At 47.4% G+C, this 24,297-nt stretch overlaps 1 protein-coding gene across 3 annotated transcripts in view; it reads left to right on the forward strand.

Annotated features, from left to right (window-relative positions):
- Positions 1 to 24,297, forward strand: part of TIAM1 (TIAM Rac1 associated GEF 1) — a 217,878-nt gene that overhangs the window by 18,390 nt on the left and 175,191 nt on the right. The window contains exon 4 of one of the 3 annotated variants that reach the window (XM_054188086.1): positions 19,935 to 20,077. The gene's annotated coding sequence lies outside the window, so the exon portion shown is untranslated. Of the gene's footprint in view, positions 1 to 7,141; positions 7,275 to 19,934; positions 20,078 to 24,297 lie in introns of those variants that run through there. The other 2 variants (XM_054188087.1, XM_054188089.1) reach the window with 2 other exon arrangements.

Genomic DNA, 24,297 nt, shown 5'->3' on the forward strand with positions numbered 1-24,297 from the left:
TGGCCACAGTCTTTCCTATGCAGCCCAGGATGCCATTGGCCTTCTTGGCAACAAGGGCACACTGCTGGCTCATGGATCATTTGCTGTCTACCAGGACCGCCAGGTCCTTCTCAGAGCTGCTTCCCAGCATGTCCGCCCCTAACATATACTGGTGTTTGGCATTCTTCCTTCCCAGGTGCAGGACCCTACACTTGCTTTTGTTGAACCTCATTAGGTTCTTCTCTGCCCAGCTCTCCAGCCTGTCCAGGTCACGCTGGATGGCAGCACGGCCCTCTGGAGTGTCGGCCACCCCTCCCAGCTTGGTATCATCAGCAAACTTGCTGAGGATACACTCTGTCCCCTCATCTAGGTCATTAATGAATATATTGAACAAAATTGGTCCAAGTATTGACCCCTGAGGGACACCACTCGTTACAGGCCTCCAACTGGACTCTGTGCCGCTGATCACAACCCTCTGAGTTCTGTCACTCAGCCAGCTCTCGATCCACCTCACTGTCACCTCGTCTAGCCCATACTTCCTCAGCTTCCTAATGAGGATGTTATGGGAGACAGCGTCAAAAGCCTTGCTAAGGTCAAGGTAGATGACATCTACGGCTCTCCCCTCATCCAGCCAACCCGTTATAACATCATAGAAAGCTATCAGATTGGTCAGGCATGATTTGCCCTTGGTAAATCCATGCTGACCACTTCCAATAACTTCCTGTTCCTCTATGTGTTTGGAGACGACATCCAGAATGAGTCGCTCCATTACCTTCCCAGGGACAGAGGTGAGACTAACCGGCCTGTAGTTCCCTGGGTCCTCCTTCTTGCCTTTTTTGAAGATTGGAGTGATGTCAGCCTTCCTCCAGTCCTCAGGCACCTCTCCTGTTCCCCATGACCTTGCAAAGACAATGGAGAGTGGTCTAGCGATAACATCTGCCAGCTCTCTCAGCACTCGCGGGTGCATCCCGTCAGGGCCCATGGATTTATGAATGTCCAGCTTGGCCAAGTGGTCTCTGACCCGGTCCTCCTCAACTAAGGGAAAATCTTCCTCTCTCCAGACCTTCCCCCTTGCCTCCAGGGTATGGGATGCGTGAGGGACGGCTTTATCAGTGAAGACCGAAGAAAAGAAGGCATTCAGTAACTCTGCCTTCTCTGTGTCTTCCACAGATCCTTCTGCTAATTGTGTGCAGGACATAAAATGTCAGCTTACACGCATGTAACAGCACATCCTTGAAAGGGCGTACTGATAACAGCCTACAACTATTTCTCAAAGAACAATTTCCCCGACATTTTAACTACTTTTTCAGTTTTTCAGCTTGAGATGTCCTCTGCCATTCCTGTCTCTCAGGTACCTGAGTGCACTGCTCAGGAATAAGAGCCGCCTTCTGTGTAGAGGAGAAATATGAAAACATGCATTACAAAGAGAAAAATGCTTTATTTACAGATAATTACTTTTACAAATGGACAAGGAATGTGTGGAGTAAAGACAGAATTTTGCTTTTGATCTCTCCTTGTCCAATACAAATTTTTCAATAAGCAAATGCTATTTCATGCTTTCAATCACGGAATTACCGTCCTTGCAATAAGTTCTACTCTGTTCATTATGAATTGCCAAGCTGTTTTTTCTGAGCAAGCTACTCCATTATGCCCCATCTACCAGTTGAGTCAAAAATGACTATGTTTTTTGCAACTCTATCATTCATAAGCTCAGACAGAATCTTCATAGGAAGATGCTTTACTTCTGCTAAATTACCTGAAAACAAGGTTTGCTGATGTTGGGCAAATGGCGTTTAGCAAAGGGAGTTTTCTGCTCAGTCCTGCGTTCTGCTTTCTTTTAAAATTTTTTGGAGGAAACCGAACTTTTTATGCACACAATCACTGTGAGCCAAAAATAACAATTCTTAAATTAGCACTGAGTAGGTGGAGGGGTACAACTAGCACACCGGCTTGCCGCAACAGTCTGGATATATAAATGAAGAGATTGGACTTGACATGTAGAATAACTAGAACTGTCAGATGACTAATGAATTTCACTCATTATATGCTGAGGCCCTGGAAAAGTAGCTAATGAAGCGGGATTACTTAAAAATATGCCTATGTTAGCTGGCATAAGCCACAGTTGCGCAGTCAGGTCTGCTGAGACACAGCTGCCTGCCCACATGCACCCAACCGTGGGAGTCGCGTCCAACGTTTTCAGGGCTGCAGCAGGGGAGGGGGGTGGCAGCATTGAGGAGGGGGGGATGGTTCTCCTGTGCTGTTGTTTGATGTGCCTCCAAGCCTGTGCCGCGGCAGAGAAAAGCAGTCCCTGCAAGGGTTTCAGCCTCTGGCCTCTTCTTTCTCCATCTGGTGCTGACAGGAGCACCTGTAGAGTAGAGCAGGGAAGGGGATGCAGGAGCTCGTCTGAGCAGGGGGCAGCCCCCTCCTCCCTCACACACCTGGAGCTTTCTGCAGGAACAGAAATATTACCCAATCGAGTCTGATGGTAGATGCCACCTACAGGTAAATACCCTTGACCCTTTTGGTTTCCCCCTCTTCTGGGGCAGCTGCTGAATATTGCACTGGTGTTTAAGCAGAACTGTGCCAGTGCCATGCACTGTGGTGGCAGGAGGCAACAGCACCTCTCTGCGTCGGACTCTCATACACTGCTGGATGTGTCTTGCTACCGTTTTGCTTTACGAGCTGCTAGAAAATGTCATGGCCTTTCTTTACCATTCTTCTCCATGTACTCTCCATGTGCAGAGGACCTAAAGGACAGAGTAGATACTGGGTGTGAGAGAAGCCTGGGTGTCTATGCGGTACTCTGCTGTAGGGTGCTCTGTTGGAGCCATGGGCTGAGAAATGGAAGATACAGGGTGTAACAGGACCTGCTGGATGATCGCCTGATTTATTACCTTGTGTTTGTCTCAAACCGTGCTGATAGCTGTGCAATTTCTCCTTTGGACACATATGAAAGCCCCCGTAGCAGAGGGAAACTAGCAGCCTGCAGTGTATCTGGTGGAAGGACACAGAGCAAGGGGCTGGAGCTCACAGTGTGCAAGGAGCACAGGCTGCCCAGAAGCTGTGAAACCTCCAGCCTTGAAAATATTCAAACCTTGATGAGGCAAGTCCATGCACAACCTCCCTGACTGAAATAAGTCTTGCTTTGGGCAGGAGATTGGTCTAGAGGCTTCCACAGGCCCCTTCCGACTTCACTTTCCTGTGATTTACAGTCCCACTGATGCCACCAATGCCCCATGTAATAAAGATGTTCTGCACTATATTGCCTTCCTCAGCCCTCCTTAAAATACCTTAACTCTCCCCTCTTTGCTTTTCTCCCTTTTCCCGGACTCATTTCAATGAAGATCTCTCTGCATTGCTTTGCTTACCATATGGGGTAGTAGCAGCTTGGTAGTCTCATCTGTAACGCATGGACAATTCAGCACGCTCAGCTTAATCCAGTCCTTCTGGCTTTTCTTTGCAGAATCAAATGAGTGGGGAGCATTTGGCTCCTTGTCCGGATTTTTCTCTGTGAAGATGGCTGATCGTCAAAGCACTCTGCTCGTGTTGGCCAAACCTAGGATGTGATACAGCCTTCCTCAACCACTGCTTGGGCAAAGCAGCCATGCTGCAAGGGGGACCTGCTGGTATCTGTGCTAGCTTCACCTTGGTTGAGAGTTGAAATGATGTTCTACCCCTTTTTTTTACCATACTTTTTCCCTTCCCTTTCACTAGAAGTTTTCCAAAATGGCAAATCAGATCAGAGTTACAAATCTCATTAACCATGCAACTAATAGTCAGGCTGTGAGACCTTAAAGACTCACAAGTCGTTATAAAGGAACGTGTGTATCAAGTGTGCCCAAACCTTGGCTGAGGAGCCAAGCGTAGCCTAATAACCAACAGGGCAGGTTTTCTGTGGGCTGTGTGGAGCTGCCTGCAACATGGAAGGAGTTGATCTTGAGCTGCAGGATATGCAAAAATAAAACAGTGCCGTGCCAGACACACCTGCCTGGTGGAACAACAGGTCACCAGACTTAGTTGGCCCATGATGACAAAGCAGCATTGCCTGACACCACCTGGCCAAGCCAGTGACTCACACCCGCTCAGTGGTGAGGTTGCGCTTGTGGCCAAAGGTGCTGGTGGCACAAACGAGGTACGCATCAGACATAAAGAGCCCAAAGTGGAGAAGGTGAATATAACTGCAAAAGGGGAGGGAGGCCAGGGTACATACGATTTGGCCACAGAATCACAGAATGGCTGATGTTGGAAGGGAGCTCTGGAGGGCATCTCAGTCACCCTCACAGAGCAAAAGTGTTTCCTGATGTTCAGAGAGACCTCCTGTGTTTCAGTTTGTGCCCATTGCCTCTGGTCCTGTCACTGGGAACCACTGAGAAGAGCCTGGCACCATCCTCTTTGCACCCTCTCTTCAGGTACTTACATTGGTACATTGGTAAGATCCTTCTGAGCCTTTTCTTCTCCAGACTGAACAGTCATAGCCCTCACAGCCTTCTCTCATAGGAGGGATGCTCCAGTCCCTTCATCATCTTCATGGCCCTTCACTGGACTCCCTCCAGTGTGTCCATGTCTCTCTTGGACTGGGAAGCCCAGACCTGAACACAGCACTCCAGGTGTGGCCTCACCAGCGCTGAAGGGGATCACCTTCCTTGACCTGCTGGCAATGCTTTGTCTAATGCAGCTGAGGATACCATTTGCCGCTTTTGCGGCAAGGGCACAAGGTCCTTTTCTGCCAAGCCACTTTCCAGCTGGATGGCCCCCAGCATACATTGGTCCATGGGGTTGTTCTTCCCCAGGTACAGGAGTTTGCACTTCACCATGCTGAACTTCATGAAGTTCCTGTCAGTGCATTTCTCCAGCCTGTCTAGGTCTCTCTGTATGGCAGCAGGACTTCTCAGTTTTGTGTCATCTGCAGACTTGCTGGGGGTACACTCTGCCCCATCATCCAGATCATTAATGAAGATGTTGAACAGGACTGAACCCAGCGTTGACCTCTGGGGTACAGTGTTAGTTACTGGCCTCCAACTAGACTTTGTACCACTGCTCACCACCGTCTCGGCCCACCTGTTCAGCCAGTTTTCTGGCTGAACCTCTCTGCTCATCCAGCCCATACTTCATCATCTTGTCTATGAGGATCTTATGGGAAATAGTGTTAAAAGCCACACTGACGTCACAGTAGGCAATACCTACTTGCTCTCCTCTCATCTACTGAGCCAGGCATTTCATTGTAGAAGATTATCAGCCTGGTCAAGCATGACTTCCCTTTGGAGTCCTGGTTGTGATTGAAGGGATGAGGTGGCCGAGGTCCAGGGCTGTCCTCCTGGTCTGGGGTGTTGTAGGAGGTGCAGCAGCCCTACACGGGGCTAGGATGGCTCATGGGTACATGGAGATTTTGACATGCAACCCAGAGTCTGATGAGATATGTTCGTTTATAAGCTGATGGACATCCTGAAGATCTGGCATTAAGTTTCGCTACCAGTTGTGAGCTACAAAACACACAGCACAACTGGGGTGGCTATCACTTGCTTGGGTTCATACGATTATTCGGAGTGGCCACTTGACTAGCTGAACTTTCCTAATCTGGGGCCGTAGCACACTGTAAAATTTTAATAAGCCCTCCTGGCTGAATGAGTGGGGAATTTTACCTAAAAATCAACGTCAGGAAAGGGCCAGCATTTAATCTTGCTGATTAAATGCTTTGACTAAAGAGCTTGGTATGGCAATGCCATTTAAAACCTGCCATTAATTAATCAATAGCTTGATGAAGAAAACTGATGTTTTATATTTGGATTTGATTTGCAAGCAACATAGTGATTAGCGAGTAGATAGTTAAGATACTGTATTTGATTTTTAAAGGTAGAACAAATACACAGTATTTGAGAATAAATAACCTTTATTTGATACACATCCAAGCATTAACAACAACGATTGATTTGGATTTCCCCATCTTGACTTTCAGAGTTGATGGGGAGGCACGTCCACCTTTTTGTGTTTAAAAATCAACTTGTGTAGTTCGGCAGGTTTTGTAAAATACTTCCCGTTAAGACACAGCTCATGTTTATTTATTAATGCATTTTAAAATGTACTTATCCAGATTTGAGCTGAGTCATTACTTACTTAAAAAAAAACAAACACCACTTTGGCAGCTGGGGCAATGCTTGTGACAAGGTGCTCTCTGGCGTCCCATCGAATGGAGTCTGTGAGTGTGATGTGCTAAAGCACCAGCTTAAATTCCCTCAAAATCTTGAGCTGCAGAAATGACGCAGGAGCAGGCTGGCACAGGGGAAATGCCATTGCACCTTGCTTGTGTCTCTGAGCGGTGTTAGATAGCCGCTTGTGCTCCTGGGTCTCAGGTAAATGCCAGAGAAAGATGGAGAATGTGGCGTGGGGTGGTGCCGGTAGGGAGGAACACAAGCACGGACAAGGTCTGGGAGGAAGATCCATTGCTGCCAATACATGGGGACGATGGCTCCTTGTAAGCATCTGGTGGTGAACGTGAAGGAGGGAGAGACAGGGAAAGCTCAGCACTGCTCCAGGGGACTTTGAGGGGGCTGGGAGCCATGAGAGGAAGGAGCCCGACGGCCAAAGGCTCCTGACCCCCTCGAAGTCAGATTGACTTCTGAGGAGGTCAGCACCTTCCTCTCATGGCTCCTGACCCCCTTGAAGACAAACTGACTTCTGAAGCAGTCAGCACCTTCTTCTCATGGCTCTGGACCCCCTCAAAGTCAAAGTGACTTCTGAGGCGCTGAGGTGCCTTCCTTTCAAGGCTCCTGACCCCCTTGAATACAAACTGACTTCTGAGGCGGTCAGGCCTCTTCCTCTCACAGCTCCCCACCCCTGGAGCGGCCAGGAACCTTCTTCCCCGAGCGGGCCGGTGCGGCCACAGGCAGTGCGGAAGGGGTCTGAGAACCCTTGAGAGGACGGTTTGACTCAGCAGCCGAGCCCCCTCCCTCCCCGCCCGCCCCCGCCGCCGTCCCGGAGCGGCCCCTCCCCTCCCGGCCCGCCAGCCGCGTGGGCCATTGTCACACAACATTCCAACTCCGAACGCCCCGCTGTTCGCCGCCGCCGCTGCCCATTGGCTCCCCGGGCCCGGATTGACTGGCCGAACGGCCAATGGCTGCCGGTTTCCAAGGCGGCCGCCGGCGCCGCCCCTCGCAGCGCCGGCAGTAACAATATGGCAGCGGCGCCTATTGGTGGCGGCGCGCTCTGAGCGGCGGCGGTGGCCGCGGGCGCCCGGCGGTGGGAGCAGCTCCCTTGGGCGGGCGGCGGCGATCGCCCGGTATCGAGCCCAGCCGCGGCAGGTGAGTGAGCGAGTGTGCGGCGGATCGCGTTCTCGTCCCCCGCGCCCAGCATCCCCCCTCACGCTGGTGCGCCCTGGCGGAGCGCGGCCGTTGCCCGGCGCCGCGGCCGCGGCCCGGCTCGCAGCCCCTCAGCCGCCGCCGCCCGCACCGTGGGGGCCCGGGTAGGGTGTGGGAGGCTGCGGCCGCGCTGCCCCGCCGCGGGCGGGTGGGCGCCTGACCTGCCGGGGCCCGCTTTTGTTCGCGGTGTGGGTCGCCGGCAGCCGGCGCCGCTCCCCCCCGCCGGTGCGGCGGAGTGGGGGCGGCCCCGCCGGGATGCCCGGGGCTTCGCCGGTGTCCGGCCCTGTCGCTGCGCGGCTGCGGAGCCGGCCCTGCCGGCAGCCGGCCTCCGGGGGAGCCGCTCCGGCGCCTAAAATGTCACCGCCGCCCCCCGCGGGGGGCTGCGCGGGGGCTGTCGGGCCCCCCCGGAGAATCCCCTCAGCCGGGGCTGTCCGGTGATGGCCCCGAGCGGGACGGGGGCGGCCGCCGGGTCCCTTCCCTTCCCCGCCGGGTGATGCTGGCGTTGCTGCGGGGGGAGCCGTACCGGCCGCGGTGCGGGGATGGAGCCGGGGTGTCACTTAGGGGAATCCACACTTAATGAGCGTGTAGCTCATTAGGATGGTGTGTGTATGTTCACCTGCGAGTCATTGAAGGCAGGGCACAGCCTGCCCGCGCTGCCCTTGCCGAAGTTAGGGGCAGTGGAGTGATGCTGGCGGTCCTACAATTGACGGGAAGTGCTGGGACAAATGCGGTCTTAAACCGAGTTGCAGGAGCGGGTGCGTAATTCCAGTGCGGAGCTCAGTGCTACCTCGTGAGATTGGGAAGCATTGGGAGACATTGACTTTCTGCTCCTCGTTGGTCCTTCATTCCCACCTCCCCGTCTCAGTGGCAGCCAGAGGACTCTGGGCTAGTGCGAAAGCTGGCTGGAGCTAGGAAATAGGTAGCGCTCGTGACTTGTTTATCATTTTGCTATGTATGAAATTCTGATTAAAAAATTTACTGGAATAAATTAGGGGAGGCTGAGATCTATGGAGTGATTACTTGGGTGCCTAATGTGTGATTAGAGCATCTTTTTTCCTTCCTGTATTATTAAAATGCTTCTGTCAATTTCAATGACACTTCAATGCTGTGATACAAATTATTGAACAAGGGCAAACGAGACCTCCTTCACCTTAGCCGTAAGGGCCCGATACCGCAGAGACCGATTTCCTCCCACCCCTCCTGGTTTGACAGCAGTTGGAGCCCCTCTGCCGAGTCCTTGCTCCTGTCACTGCGCAATCCCTAGCTGCCCTTCTGTTAGCAAAAGCTGCCTTGTTCAGGTAGAGTATTGCTTATCGGATTGCATGTAATGGTTCTCCTTGCTGCTTCCCGATAAGCCCACATGGATGGGACAGTCCACAGGGGTTTTGAAGGTGCGAGTGACCTTGGAAAGCGCTGTGGTTTTCTCTCCCAGCTTTTGCCTCAATTGCCCTTGTATGCCACGTGCTCTTTGATTTGGGGACTGATGTGTGCGCAGGTGCTGGGAAGTGGCTTAAAACCTGATCATCACCCCCTTGGTACTTACTGTGTACATTTGGTAGTGGCAATGAACATGTTATGCTAGCACCTCTGTACTACTTGAGGTAAAACATGATTTAGGAGTGGGTGGGGAATGGGACTTTTTCTTCCCTTCCAGGCCCTGGAATGGTGGAGGTGGAAGAGGAATGTGACATACCCATGGGGACTTGGCTCACCTCTGCTTTGGTTACAGGCAGATTAGTCCTCCTCCCACTTAGGCTACAGCAACACTTGCTGCCCCAGAATCATGTTTCCCATGGAGGAAAAAGCCGTTTCCTTCTTGAACAGCAGAGCAACTCAGAAATAATTTTTTTTTTTAAAGGGATTTTCACAACAGGAGTTTAATCTGTAGCCTTTTTGTTATTGTTATTCTTGCATTAATGATCCAGTTATGCTTTCTAGTGTATTAAAGGCAATATTCTGGGGTCCTTAAACAAATACAGTGCTTGTCATCTTTAATGATAACTGACTTTGGGATCTGGCCCTCCATAATCTCATGCAATGCTGACTGTAATTTACCTTAAGGGAAACAAGATATACTGCTGTTCTAAATGGCCTTTTTGGCTTCTCTGTTTTCTCTTGACCAAAGTAGAATTTGGTGAATCCTACCCGATGGCTGTCCAGTGATTCATCTGGTCTTGCTTGAAAGAGGACAGACAGTAGTGTGTTGGGTTTTTTTTGTGTTTTTTTTTTCTGTCAGAGGTGATTATGCTGTGTTGTCATTCAGTGGCGAGGAACATCAGAAGAACCTTGTGAAGCATCATTTGAAAGGATCACTGCGCATAATGGGAAAAAACACATTTGTCTGGTACTGGACCTCTCTGTTTCTCAGACGAAGTTCTCATGCTGTAGTGAGGAGCGTGGTATAAATAGCAATGCTAGGTTTTAGCCACTGAATTCAAAGTTATGGTTTCCACAGCAACCAGCACTCAGGCCGTCGTTTACGTATGTAATATTTCCCCCTTTTTAAAAAAAAATAAATGTATCTGGCTTCTGGTGTTTTGCTGTGCCCAATCCTCCTCCGCAAACACCCCACGCTCATTTCTCCTGCTTTTGAGCATCCCTCTCCACTTTCCTTCTCCCAGTGGCCGTTGTCTTGCTCCATCCCAGCTCCAGCCTTCTTGCTGCTTTCTCCTGGGCCAGCGGCTGAGGGCACTGTCCACCAGATGCTGGCCTGTCCACCAGATGCTGGCCTTTCCACCATGTTCATTTGTCTTCTGAGTCTTCCTTTTGGTACCAGCGCTTGCTTCCAGTTGTGCCTGTGGTGTGATAGGCACTGTGCAGACATGGGAAGAAACAGCCCTGCTTTAGAATCCCTGGCATATCCCTCAAATACCCACCCGTGTTTCCCATCTCTCCCTTATCTGAAAGGTGGTTGTCTCACTGGTAGGTCCACGCGCTCTTCTGGCTCCTGCTCAGTCATTTCTCCCGAGGCTTAAAGGAAATGCAGCCAGGGAACTGTGCCCTGTGTGGAGGGCTCTGGGATGTGCTCTCCCTATATGAAGATTAGGATGCAATGCCTGTTTTTAAAAATGTTTGTCACATGAATGTGCAGTGTTGCTGAAGTGTTTTCATTTATAGACACGGGGTTGATGTATCTGCATGGTTGTGTCCAAGTTACAGTTTCCAGAGCAACTGGAGCTTTGTATCTTGGAAGACTGTTAACTAAAGCATGAAACATTACCTCAAATTTTCCTTCCTTAAATTCTGTAATTGTAGTTTTTGCTACTGTTAAAAATACAGCTGTGCTTACCTGAGAACATGTTTAAAAACCTTAAATGACCAAGCAGATCTTCAGATATGTACCTCTGCAATGAGAACAAGAATGGGAAATTTCAGCCCCCAAAGTAATTATCTTTAGAGTTACAGACACTTTATTACAAAAAAAAAAAAAAAAAAGGACTGCCATCTCATCTGTATCTCTAACCAGAACTAATGACAAAAGTGCACTCTGGCAAAACTGAGTAAAAAGGCTGATGTCAGCTGAAAGCAAACATCAAATGAAGGATTCCCATGGCTGAAAAACTGTTCCTAAGAAGGAAGGGGACTCGGGATCCCCTGTACGTGGAAGTAGTTGGGCAGGCCGTGGTGCTGGAGGCTCGTCTAATGTTTGTTTTTGTTTTTTCCTTCCTTTCTCTTCTCACTTGGTGACTGCTCCTTGTGAAAATGTGTCCCTCTTGCAGTGTTTCATGGATGCTTTTCCTCTGAGCAGTAATACCAAGGACCTTCAGCATCAAAACAGGTCAGTTTCCCATTATAACTCAATTTGACCCAATGTTACTTTCAAAAAAGTTGATGTATCTGCATTGTAGGTTTTCTCATTGTTCTGTGAATAATTTGGTCAATAATAGGCATGTCATTCCCTTATAAATTGCCTACTGGATACTCGATTGGTTTGAGCAATGATGCTGTAAAATGGTTTTTAGGTTACCTGGGGAATCTCAGCCAGGAGGCTTTAAGTTTTGGCTTGTGTAAAAAGGAGTTACAAAAAGAATATCTGGGGGGTCTTTTCTATTTTTGTTAATAAACTTCCAGCTTGATGTTTTCATACATTTTTTTATATATATATATATATGTGTGTGTGTGTAATGTTCCATTGGTGTTGCCACCTGTAATAGCATTGTCAGCAGCCTATGGTTTTTGCTTAATAAAATGGAGGAACGATTCTTCTCCTACGAGATGGTTTTTAAATGAAACTTAAACCCAAACTTTGTGATCTTTGGTGTGGTGCCCAGATTATAGAAACAAAATGATTGAAACAGCAGCTGGCAATGGCTTGAAGTGAGTTGAAATACCTTGAACTTCTCACTGGGTCTCTTTGCTCGAAGGTAGGGATTATTTTTTTTCTTTGTAGTCAGCTCAATCTTTGCAATACGGCACAGACCAAGAAAGGATTTTACCTTGTTCGCATAGGAGCGGGCTGTTGCTCAGTAGCTGTTGCCCACCTCCATGGCAGGCGATGGTGCATGCTGGGTGGTGAGGCAGAGAAAGCTGGTAACAAGCTGGGAGAAGAGCCAGATTCTTTGCTGAAATGAGAACTGCCTGTTTATTTTCCTGCGTGCTCAGAAAGTGCTGGTGTATGGCGTGCTATCAACTTAATTGGCTAAATCTTTCTTAGTGAAGGTACTGATGCTGGGGTTCAACATTGTATAAATGTGACTATCTTGGCAGCAGGACACCTAGTTTTACTTTTCTCTAGTGCACAATATAAATACACCTCTTTCTTGACCTTTTCCATTAATTTCAGTGGACAAAGCCAAGTCTTGTGAGGAACCACGCATTTGAGAGTTGGAACAAGATACCTAATCCATTAACATTAAAGCAAAAACATAAAATTGTTTTAAGAATTTCTTCCCGTGAAAGAGCAGGCGGTGAGTAAGGGTGGTGAGAAGGGCTTGTATTCTTCACTAGGTGTCCTGCTGCGTCACCACAGCCCTTCAGTCCACCTGGGGACCTATAGCTGTAGTACCTGACCAGCTGCTTCTGTGGTAGCCATTGCCGGGGAAGTGATCTAGTAAGGCTGCAGTGGGCTGGAGTGTCCTTCCCACCCTACGTATCTTCCACATGGGAAGTCTCCCTTGCAGCTTGGGTAGACCCTTGGCTTTGAAAAGCAAGATAAAGGAGGAGAAGGTTAAGATGAAAGAAGAAAGGCAAGAGGTTATTGTCTATGCCTAAGTGATGAGGAGAGGTAGTCTGGTCCAGAGCATTGGATGTCACACTTATGGAGGCATGGTTCATGAAGTGTTCTGTTTTTCTCTAGATGCTGTTGTTGTTTTTGGAAAAACATTAAAAAAGTTTTGCTCTTTCAAACTAGGGAAAGTACGAACTTTTGACAGGGGCTTTGTGCTCGTTGGAAACAATTGTTTTGCTTTACGGTTGGGAAGCATTTCTTCTAGTAGCAGCAAATCTCTGTATTTTGAGTTTTGCAGCCCAGGCTGCGATAACATAATACTTGCAGCACCCTTGGTCGCAGTTATGTTGTGCATGAGAGAATTCTCTACTGCTTCACATTATTCAGCATGGCTTTATATAAAGTCTTAATTGTTTTCCCCCTTCATATGCTCTGTTCCTAAGATTAGTACAGTATTTCTCCTCATGGATAAATAATTTAAACACCTGGACTGATTAAATGCATGCATCTGAGCTCAGAACAGTCATGACTTTTTTTTTTTATTTTTATTCAAAGACTGACTTTTCTGAAGAAGATTCAAAGCAACTGAAAATAGCTTCATCACAGAAACATCAAGCATAACTTGAAAATTATCACTATCATGTCATGAATTCTGGCAGTATACATTTGCCTTCCCATTAGCGACATCTCATTGAACAATCAAGGGTTTATTGACAACTCGTTTACTTTGCCTAATTGTATGACTTACTGGAGGGCAGGACCTTCCCTTTGTAGAATGATGGCAAAGATGTTGATGCAAACTGGGTCTCTGTTGCGCAGTAACTTGATTGCTCTGTTTGGAGGGTGTTTTGTGAAGACAAAGTTGACTGCAGGTTTCAGACAGTCTCCAACTTTGGATTTGACCATGCATTACCTGCAATGCACCCCTCACCTGGCATGGCATGGGAAGATGCCAGCGTCCTTTGCGCCAAATGTGATGCCCCTGTGAAGTGTCAAGGCTCATGAGACGTGAGTGGGCGGCTACTCCAGAAGGTCTGGGCTCAACTTGGTGGTGCTGGGAGCAGCAGCTCAGGGGTGGCAACAGTCAGTGCTGGTGTGAAGAAAGAGCTGTCAGAGGAGTTGAGGAGCCAGTACCTGTCAGGCTCCCCCTCTCCCACTGCTGTTCCTGCTGTTGTGGGCTTGTCTGAGGGTTCATGCTAAACCCTTGTGCTGGCGGGGGCAGATGTGCCTCTCACTGGGGAGGGTGGAGGGTCTGCAGCAGTGCTTCCCTACCTGGAAAAAGTCCTTCCTGCTAATTTTATTTCTAAAGTGTCTTTTTAAAGAGGAAAAGCTCTTCTCCTTTCCCCATGTAAAGCCATACATGCTCTACAGCTGCCTCTGGAGAACTGCAACTCAAACCAGCTACCTAAGGAAAGAAGTCTTTTTTTCCCTGATGTGAGAGCCACCTCATCCTGCATCGATATCAGTCAGTGCTTTGCTGTTTCATCTCAGACTGGCTGACAATAGCACTCTCAGATGACTGGAGTTTCCTCTCCCTTTGTTGTAAAAAATACTCTTAGGAACTACCTTTACAGAACAACTGCATATCTCTAGGCTAAAGTTAAACCACAGCTGGAAAACATCTCTCATGTCTCACTCAAAACATCTTCTATCTAGAGATTTAAAACCTCATGCCAGAAAGCTGTGGACTAATACTTCCATGATTTCCTGCTATACCAGTGCTACTCTACAGGAACATGAATAACTTGATTGCCTGTGTCTTGTTTGTGTTATTCACAGAGGAAAGCATGGAGAAAACTACTGATGTTATGGAAGTTTCACTTTGCATCTTTGCATTTTGATTCCCCCCTCCTCCTTTTTTTTTTTTTTTTTTTTAAATACAGTATCCTGGCCAATTTGTCATCACATTAGCCCTCCATCTGGCTTTCCACCCTCTCTGATAAGCAGTGCTTGGTCAGGCACCAGGCTTTCAGCAAGCCAGGGCAATTCCTGCTTGGATCCAGTTACTGCTTGTCTGTCGGGCCCGTCTATTATTGTAGCAGTGGGCGGTTTTTGTTGTTTCGAATTATCTTTTACCCTAGTCCATCACAGTTAGTTCCCTTTGCTTCTTCTAAAGCAAATCCTATGCCTGCTTTTATCTCTCGGCGTAGTTTGGAGAGAGATGTGGCTTTCCTCATTAACCCTAGGCAGGCTTCCCAACTGCTTCCCATCCAACTTCAGCTCTTACCATCCTGATCTCAAAACAGGCCCTTCTCTCTCCTGTTTGCCACCTCCTTCCACTCCAGCACCGCTTTGATCTTCTGGCTGTGGAAACCCCCTGAGCTTTGAAAGTTTACTGTCCTGCTGTCAGTTGTTCCTTCACGATGAACGGCCTTGCAAATGGGCCAGGCTCTCTGTGCTGGATCCCACTGCTTGGTCCCACCGCTCTCCTCTCTGCCAGCGCTTTCCCTGTGACTTGCTGCCCTTAGTCACCAGTGAAGCCTTGGGCAAAAAGCAGCTTCCTCTATGTCCTGGCCAGTGCTCCAGCAGGGCTCTGTTCATCTCCTCAGCTCAGTTTGCTTATCAAAAGCATGTCTTAAAACCTTGAGAGTACTGCTTCCCAATCACCCACCAAATCCCTGCAGAGTTTTGGTGCTGTTTGAAACTTTTATGCAAGCCTTAATATATGCCCTATCTGCATTTCTGTCCACAAGTGCACAGCTTGCAGGAGGCCTCCATTTGTAGCTTGTTCCTTCATCATGGACCTTCCCTAGAGTTTGGGTAGATGCCTGTGTGACACAATTGCAGAGGCACTTTTAAAACTGTTCTCCACTGACTGTGACAGGTGATCTGGAGAACCACAGTAAAAACAAAAATATGCAGAGAGGAATGACTTCAGTTAATTTTTCTACTTACTGTCATGTTCTTTTATCATCACGCTTTTAAGACGTGATGGTGGGTTTTGATCCAGAGGATTTGATATCTGCTGTGCTGGGAGATGGAGAGCTGTTATGGTGACAAAGCAGCATGACAGCTAGTGATACTTAACTTGTTCCAGCTTGGGAACAAAAAAAGGTTAAGCATCTTCCCTAAAGAGACTTGGCTTCCCTGCCGTATTAGCCAAGACTGAGTGAGGGAGGAAAAATGCAAAAGAATGCAGAAAGTGCAGAAACTGGATGATGTGAGAAACATTTTGAGTTAAGGCTGTTGCATCCCCACCTTGTTACTAGTTCTGCTGAAGTCACTTCTTGGCTGCTCAGATACAGCTGAAGCAAAAGAGCCCCAGAAGGATCTCTGCCACAATGACTGCCTCTGGTGCCTGAGCTATCTCTTTCCAGATGAAACAAAGATTTTCAGCCTGGCGCTGTCTTATGTTGTTGTGCATCCCCTACGTCTGTGGGAGCGGGGACAGGTGAGACACAAGCTAGCTGCAGTGATTTTGAAGGCAGGAAGAAGCTCCAGGAGCAGTTGAGGCCAGGCAGATGTTGCATTTGTTGTTAAGCCCCTAGGACAGCCTCCCCAGAGCCTGGCTGGTACTGACACCTGCTTGTCCCTGGGGCAAGGGGTGCAGGATGCTTTAGGGACGCATGGATTGATTTGGGACATGCGGGTCCAAGTTACTTAGCATTTTGGACAGCCGTTTTGGCAGGACTTTCTCCCTAAAACTAACCAAGAAGAAAGACTGTCAGCATTAAGTGACTTTTTTTTTTTACAGCTGTTTGTCTTGTTTTGCTTGTAGACATTAGTGGACCTGTGTAAAAATAAAAATATTGCAAGACCTGTTAATGGGGGAGTGGTGTTGAAGTGTAGTGTGGTCATATGGAGTGCAGGAAGAGAAAACCTCTTTTGAAGACTCAGCACGTGATGGTGAGAAAGCCTGTTGCGCTCCCACACCAGAGGAGGACAAATGTAACTTCCATTCACTCTGTGCTATGTGTGTGGTACGTGCTTAAGAAAAATTGAACGTAAGTCTCTACATGTTAAAAATATACATATTGTGTTCAAGAAAAATTGAACGTGAGTCCCGCTACATTTGCGTGTTGCTAGTAAAATACATTTCATCACTTGGTCATCATTGTCTCCTGGGAAAGTCGCACCAGTTGTATTAACTTAATGGCAGATCTGCTAATGAAGTCAGTGGGTTTGGGATTTCGCCCCATGACTCAGAAAACTTTGTTTATTCTGTTACTATAGGCTGTGCGGTTACAAAAATGTGATTGCTTCGTGCTGTCAGTTTGCAAAAGGGTAGTTGTAAGGAAGGAAGCTTGAGCTGACAGAATTACCTGCCAGAATAATTAAGTGCATAGCTAAATTAATATAAAAAGACCAGACAAGTAAATTGCTTTTGTACAAATAGCCTTTTTTCTTCTTTGAGGCTAGCTGAAGTACAAAGATCCCCCTGTGAAAATAAGGTGAGCAATTAGTATTAATTGATTTGGTTTTTAATATTGGTTGGGATGAACTTGCTGAGGATTAGTGTGGAAATGTATGCAATTTCAGGGGAAATTGATTGCATTTCATGTCTTCCTTGTGTAGCTTTCCCTTGAACTGCTAATGAAACTTCAATAACTAATGAACAGGATGTTTTATTAAATGTGCGTTCAGCTCAGAATAGTTAACAAATGTCTTTTTGGGATGCCTTTTCCTTGCTAGCTCCCTCCTTTGCTGGGTATACGGTCTTGGATTTTACTCTGTTTTTTAAAGATGTGTGTGGAGAAGGTAAGACTTTTGTGTCCACTCCTATATTCTCTTTGGAGAGTACTTTGCATGGAAAGGCTGTGATTTTTTTGTGTGTTTTGCCTTTGGTAGCAATTACTGCTGCTTGCAGTTGTGGCTTCCAGTTCAGAACAAAGCTGTTTTGTGTGTCTAGCCAGTAATAATTGTTGACAGTTGATAATGTTGGAGACCTCTCATTGTGGCTGGGATCTGAATTATACCAACTGCTACTGAACCCAAATTATAGGTTTTTAATTTTAGCTTCAGGGCTCCCATGCTGGAATATTCTCTTTCCTCCGGTAATAAACCCGGGGGGGGGGGAAAAAAGCCAGTGTTAGAGGTCTTTCATAAACCTACCAAGTGAGACACAGAACTGAAGTGTCTCAAAGACTGCCTAATTTTCTGTTCTTACTCTTGTCTGCTTTCAGACTTTCCTAGTAACACCTAGTTACCGGATCCGGTGTCGGGGTTAAACTTACTGCATGTTTAAATCTGCAATATATATGTTAGGTGGAATATATTGAGTAAGAGGGGAATTGCTGGGAGAGTGTGTATCCAGTTACTGATGCAGCTCATGGACCACAAGCCACTTAAAACGCAGCCCGAGCAGTTGGAAACGGAGGGTGGCTGCTGCAAAAGGCTGGGGGGGGGGGCTCAATGATGAGACCCCAGCGTGAGGGAGATCTCGGTGCTTGCACCAGCAATGGTGGGTTGCTGCTGAATCTTTCTTGCTCATTGCTTTGAATGAAGTGACTGGTGATACCTGGGCATTTGTTGATTTATTTTCTTGGTAAAATTTTCGTGAGTAGGATGGTATGAAAATGAATGTGTCATTAACAAATGTCCAGGAATGCTGTTTGCTCAGAAGTGATTAGGAGATTAAGTAATGGATTAATTGTAATTATTCCACCAGAACCCTCCTAATGTGCGTAGACACAAGGCATGTGTCCTCTCTGAAAGGGTTGTGTCTGGGGCTTGCTCACAGCGGGGTGTGAGCGGGGGTGTGCGCTTTGTTTTACTTTGGAGAATTATTTGTTGGCAATTCATGTTTTCATCCTTGTTTCCCAAATTAAAACTGTTTGGCTTTCAACTTTGAATTGGCCTGAAATTTTTACTTTTCTTCTGCATGTGGAAATTGTTTGGCAAAATATGATTTTAGGAAAATGTTCTTTTGGCATCACGGGAAGGCTTAAGAAGCTTGTGAGAATGATAGAGCAGTTTTTCTTTGGTCACTTGTGAGTGTCTGGAGATACCTGCTGGGGCATGAGTTGAAGGTAGGCTCAAACCAGGTGAACAAAGCGGTTCTTCGTGCAGCCTCCTCTTCGCATGAGGTCTTGTGAATACACTCTCACATTGTATTTGATTTTTTTTCTTCCATGAAATATGTCTGTGGAAGAGTAGTAAATAGTGACAGACCCTTTGTCCCAGGGATGAGTAGAAGACCTGGGCAGGTGCTAGTGACACTTCTCCGAAGTGCTCTCCCAGCTTCCAGCATCGTGCAATTTGGGGATTTTCCAGGCCAGCAGCAGCCTTTTTATATTTAACCACATTTTCCAGAGGGAGCCAAGCAATGTGTTATTTTGCCCTTCTTATGAGTGGCAGTGGCTGTGAGACGTTTGGGTAGTGCAAGTCCCAAAGGTGGCCCCGACTGGCATGGCTCGCCTAGGTGGACAGGTGGTCAGGTGCCACCTGGTCGCTGCTATCCGTCTCCAGTGCAACCACAAACTAAGAATGGGGAACAAATTATGATTTAAACACAAGTGAAGGTTTACTTTGCTCCTGCTGTGGGCTTTTATGTTTCAACTAGTTGTGTGAGCAGTGGTGCTTGGGTTAAAGTCCTGCGTAGCAGCTTGTGGTGGTGTTGACATGAAATCCCCTACACCAGAGCATCTGCAATGAGGCATCCTTGTTGCAGATGCTCCAGCGTAAAGGATTTCACGTCCTTGTGAGTGTATTTCAGGGCATCACAGTCTGTGTGTCCTCCAATTCATAGGTACCCAAATGCTGATTCTTCTCTCTCACTTAATTTCTGATGGTCTGCACCAGTTTTTGGGATGACTGCATGCATTTCTCTCTGGAAAATGTGAAGTTGAAATTTGGCAGTGTTGTCATTGTATATATCATCCATATCGGATATATGTTATGTGTGATGCTTGTGATGGGTCAAAGAAAGGCCTGCGTGGCGTTGACCAGCAGTCATCAGCCTGGGTGATGACCAAGTCCATGGTGTGGGTGGGGTTTTTTGTTTGCTCTTTTTTGTGCCTCAGGTCAAGGATGAATTAATTTCAATGTTAAAAGCTTGGGCATAGCCGCAGTGGGCCATTCATGGTTTTCTGAAGACAGTCAGTGAAGCATGTGACTGTGGAAGTACCTAGTGGTTCACTAATTGTATTACTCACTTCAGCTTGCTTGGGCCATCTGTGGTTAACGCGCTGCTGGCTCTGTAGCATGGCGTTAAGGTCTGATGGCTGTGGATTTTGCTTTACTCAGTTCTTTCTTGCCGATGCTCAGAAGAAGAGCTGGGCTTCAGCTGCCTGCCTGGCCCCTGCAAATAGACACCCTTTGACAGGGAGGTGTGGGACAAGTTTCCAAACATAGAGTTTGTAGGTGCTCTAAGCTTGTAGGAAGAAGCCGGGTATGAAAAACATTTGCAAAATGCTTACGAAGTGTTAAGACTTCAGACAAAACTGGTGGTTTACTAAGGAAACTCAATATCTTTTCTGTATTTGTTTGTCTGCCAGCAGACAGTCACTTGTCTTGTGTGTAAGCATGCCTGGGCCCTGCCAGCTGTGAAAAAGTGGAGGGACTGAAGGACAGGGAACAAAATCCAGCAAAGAAACACAGGAAAGCTGCTGTGGGAGCCCTCTGGTAAAAATGGCCCTGAGTAAGTGCAATTAGTGGCAGCTGTGGGGTGTGTGTGTGTGTGGTAGGTGATTTTCTTGGAAGTTGTGGATTTACAACAGCTAAATAAGGTCTTCTGACATGACAAAAACATCCCTTGCTGTACCTTGGTTTCCATGTATGTTAAATTAGAAAACACACTCTGTCTTTTAACAAAGCAGACGTTGTTAAAACAAAAGTGGCGAGTATGGGTGCCCTTGAATTAAACCAAGAAGAAAAACATACCCGTTTGCTGTCTGAATGTGGGTGTGAAGCCAAATGCTTGACTTAACTGAGGGATCCCACACATTGTCCCCTTCCTTGCCTTTTCTCCCTGTTGCCGGGTGGGATCTGCCCTGATGTCTCCACCTATGGCCATGTCCAGAGGGGTGAAAGAAGCTAGGGTACAGTAAGGAGGCATCTGGGGAATGTGACGAATTGGAGGTGGGTGGAAAAAGTGCTTGTAGGTTTGGTCAACAGAGAGTAGGTCTCATTTATGTGGTGGTTTGGGTTTTTTTCTTCTTTTTTGTTGGTTTTTTTTTTTTTTAAAAAAAAAACAAAAACAAAGAGTGCCAAAAGACACTCCCCACCTCCTTTCCCTTCCTGGAAAATATGAAAAAACAGCCTTCAGAAGGGACCCCCCAGGGTATGATAGATAAGCTGTCTGCATTTTTGTGGTGGGGAGAGGTTCCTTTCCTTTAGCCCCTTCTACACGTAGGCCCTTATCTATTCCCCATCTGAGCCCTGGTGCGCTCTGGTTTTGCTGATGTTTTCAAAGAGAACTAAACTGTTGGTCAAGTCCCTCAAAGCCTCCTTGGCAGATGGAGGTGACTGTGGCTGCTGCAAGTGGGGTCACAAAATGCTGGAGGGCTTCTCCTGTCTTCCCTGGTTTTCTACAGATCTGCGTAGGGCAGGTGTGTCAGCACAAGCATAGCCAGTTGCTGGAAGGAAAAATAAGTCTTCTGCAAGTATTCTTCCTCCTGCTGGACACCTGAAACGCCAGCTAGGTGAGCTTATGCACTTGCTTACTTGTTGCTGAGCTTCTGTAGCTGTTTCTGGCCCTGGCCCTTCTAGTTTGTTTTCTTGATCTGGCCTTCTGTTTCTGTGGAGCTCAAACTTGAAATATGGGCTTGCCAGGGTGATATCTACTCTCTCTTTGCCTAGGATTGTTCCATTCAGATGGAGTAGTCTTAAAAGTTTAATGACTTTTTTTTTGTTTTTTTGTCAGCGCTTTGCCTGTTGCTTCCTTTTGTCCTGCAGTGGGAGCAGGAGAGGCAGCAGCAAAGATGACTGAACCTTGTGCTTAAAACCAAACCTTCAGCTTGGTGCGGCTGTAGAAGCAAATGCATAATTTTTCTGCAGAGTACCCAGATCGTCTAGAAATATGGAAGGAGAAGAAGAGAAATTATGCTTCAGGTTGCTCTTGTGCTGGAGGTGTCGGAGGGTGTCCTTGGGCTTGGGTCTTGCCTGACCTGTTTGCTCAGTCCTGGGGTGAGATGAGGGAATAAAAAAGGGTATCGATGGAGCTCTGTACCAGAAACAGAAAACACCGTTTTTTCTGGAATGATTTGGGCTGTGCCCTGTTTGCATGCTGTAAGGGTCAGCAGCAGTAGTGAAAGCATGGGTTTGCTGCCAGTAGAGAGAGCCCTCAGCATTGAGGCCAGCTGAAATCCTAACTGAGGTCCATGGAGGAGGTGGGAGCACCCTAATGGGAATCATCGTGTGGCGGGATTGGGAATGGCAGCACATGAAATGCCTCTGGAGATTTGCCTGCTGCAGGTGCTCGAGGTCTCCAGAGTCAATGAACAGCCGAATCTCAGTCTGCTGGGAGGTAATTTATTCCTTCTTTTGATGGATAGGAGAGGGAAGAGCTCATACGTGGTGCCTCCTGGCAAGTGCAAGAGCAGCAGCAGTATAATGCAAGTGTCTAGGGCTTGGGATCCTGCTCGGTGACTTGCACAAGCCCAAGGGCTGTGCTCCGCCACAGCCAGCAAAAGCAGTAGCCCCTGGGGGGGAGCTCCCGAGGCTTTGGTTTGACGCTGGGGAGCTGTGGCCGGCAATGCGAAGCAGGCGTACCCCTGTAACGCCTGGCAGGCTAACGGCACTGGTCCAGGCAAATTGGCTGGTGTGTGCGAGGGGGGAGGGAGGCCGCTCGAGGAAGTGTGCAGACTTGCTCTAGGATGAGATGTCCTGACCCTGCCAACTGGGCAGATAAAGAGGACTGACAGTGAAGTGGGGCTGCTGGTGCAGGCAGAGCTCGGTGAGGGGTGGGAGGTCAGAGGGATGCGTGGTCTCTGAGCTATGCAGCCCGCGGGCCAAGAGCAGGCTTGTTTATGTCAGCAGAGTCCAGCAGACATCTTCAGGGGCTTTCACTCATGACTGATGGTAGTAAATGTTGCTCTCTTAGATCTGCCCAAATCCTTGTTGACAGAAGGAATGTGCAGCTTCTTGCCTCATGTCTCTTGCTCCAGCACACCCTGCATGCACACATAGAGGGGGACCCGTTTATCCTGCTTCCCTCTGGGACACTGATAATCTTCGGGTTTTGGGTCTGGAAAGCCTCCTACTGGGTTTCAGCTCTTCTCTTGAAAGAGGAAAGGCTCATTTGAAGACATATTTCAGCATCCAGCTGCAAACATGGGGAGTCACGGTTGGGTTGTTATGTGGGGACCTTCTGAAAGCATTGGTTTTATGTGATCCTGTTTGTACACAGACATGATTTTTGACTGTGAGGGTGCCATCTACTGTAGCTGCTTCGAGCATGCCCCATGTTGGCATGAGGTGGGGAGACGGGGGGAGGATGGAAACAATGAGGATTCAACAAACGACGAGGATTCTGTCTGTGACAGGAGTCTCTCTTTGGGGCTGGTGTCTGTCTTTAAATGCATGTATGCCCTCTCTGAAGCAGAAGCTGGAAATTGCTTTATATTTTATACTTTTCAAGGGTTTCCAAGGAAGCAATAAGAGTTGTCAAGTATTTTGAAAGTTACCCAAGAATGTTGCCCTGCCTGAAATCTGCATATGGCTTTTCCGGCACTAGTGTGCTCATTAGCTGATCTGCTAAGCTAAGCATTTCTCTTCATGTCACTAAATTATTTTCTTGGTCTCTGCTGTCAGTTGTACCTCAGTGTTGAAACTGCTTCCTCTAGAGAGCTATGCCAAAAATCGCTTGGAGCTGAATCTGCGGTAAGAGAGGACTTGGTACAGTCTGCAGGAGATAGCGAGAGAGGATTGATACTTTAATCCTACAATTATAGCGAATGATAACCATCAGGAGAAGAGTAAGGTTCATACGACCAAACTACATGTAGGAAATCAGCCAGCATCAGCAGGTTGTAATGCAATCTGAGATGGGGAGAAAATCTATGCTCAATTTGTTTTATTTCTAGGCCTGCTTTGGCCTTCGTGAAAAGGAATAATCACCTATACTTTGGTCTTAGCTGTAAATATATTGTTAGTCAGATTTTCAGGTGTTAAGAAGGGCTTTGTTTCTGAAGTGATTATGAAAATACATAAGCGCTTGGGGAGACAAGAAGTTAAAATTGCCTTCACCAAGCTTGGACTGGCAACTCTGGATTTCACCTCATCGTGGATAGAAAGAACAAGTTGTCTCAAGGTGATCATTGAGTCTCAAGTTTTACAGAAAATAAGAAAAAACCAAAGTTTTTTCATTTCTAGTACATCTATGCACTTAATCATATTACATAGGTGTTTTATTGAAGTGCAGTCTTAACCTGAATAGTACCAGAGGTGGGTATTTCACCATGTTTCTGTGTGCCAGCTTTCCGTTTCCCCCTTCCTTCCTCTTCTTCCTCCTTTATTTGCCATGGTCACGGACCTGCCGGCGTTAGAGCAGTGCATGTGTGAAGCTGTAGAAGACCTTCCTTCAACCCAGAGCTTTAGGAGTCCCGAGTCGTCCTTCACCACCCATGTTGCGTGCTGTGTTTGTTTGGTGAAGTCTGCTTTCACTCGTGCATGGTAGCCATAATCATCTCTTTAATAAATATGGATACGCAGAAGCGTTTATACCATCAAAGTGTCTGATGCAAATGTACAATCTTCTCTCCTTCCTTGCACATCCTTCTTTCCTTCCCCAAGTACTTTAAAGCCTCCTTGAGATGGTGGGAGGAATTGTATGTGAAACTCTCTTTATCTTTCTAAGAGATGGTGTCTGAACCTGTTTGTACTTCAGAGGCAGGTACTATGCCTCCTTTTATCGCAGTG

The sequence above is a fragment of the Rissa tridactyla genome, chromosome 1, assembly GCF_028500815.1.
Source record: "Rissa tridactyla isolate bRisTri1 chromosome 1, bRisTri1.patW.cur.20221130, whole genome shotgun sequence".
Classification (NCBI taxonomy): domain Eukaryota; kingdom Metazoa; phylum Chordata; class Aves; order Charadriiformes; family Laridae; genus Rissa; species Rissa tridactyla.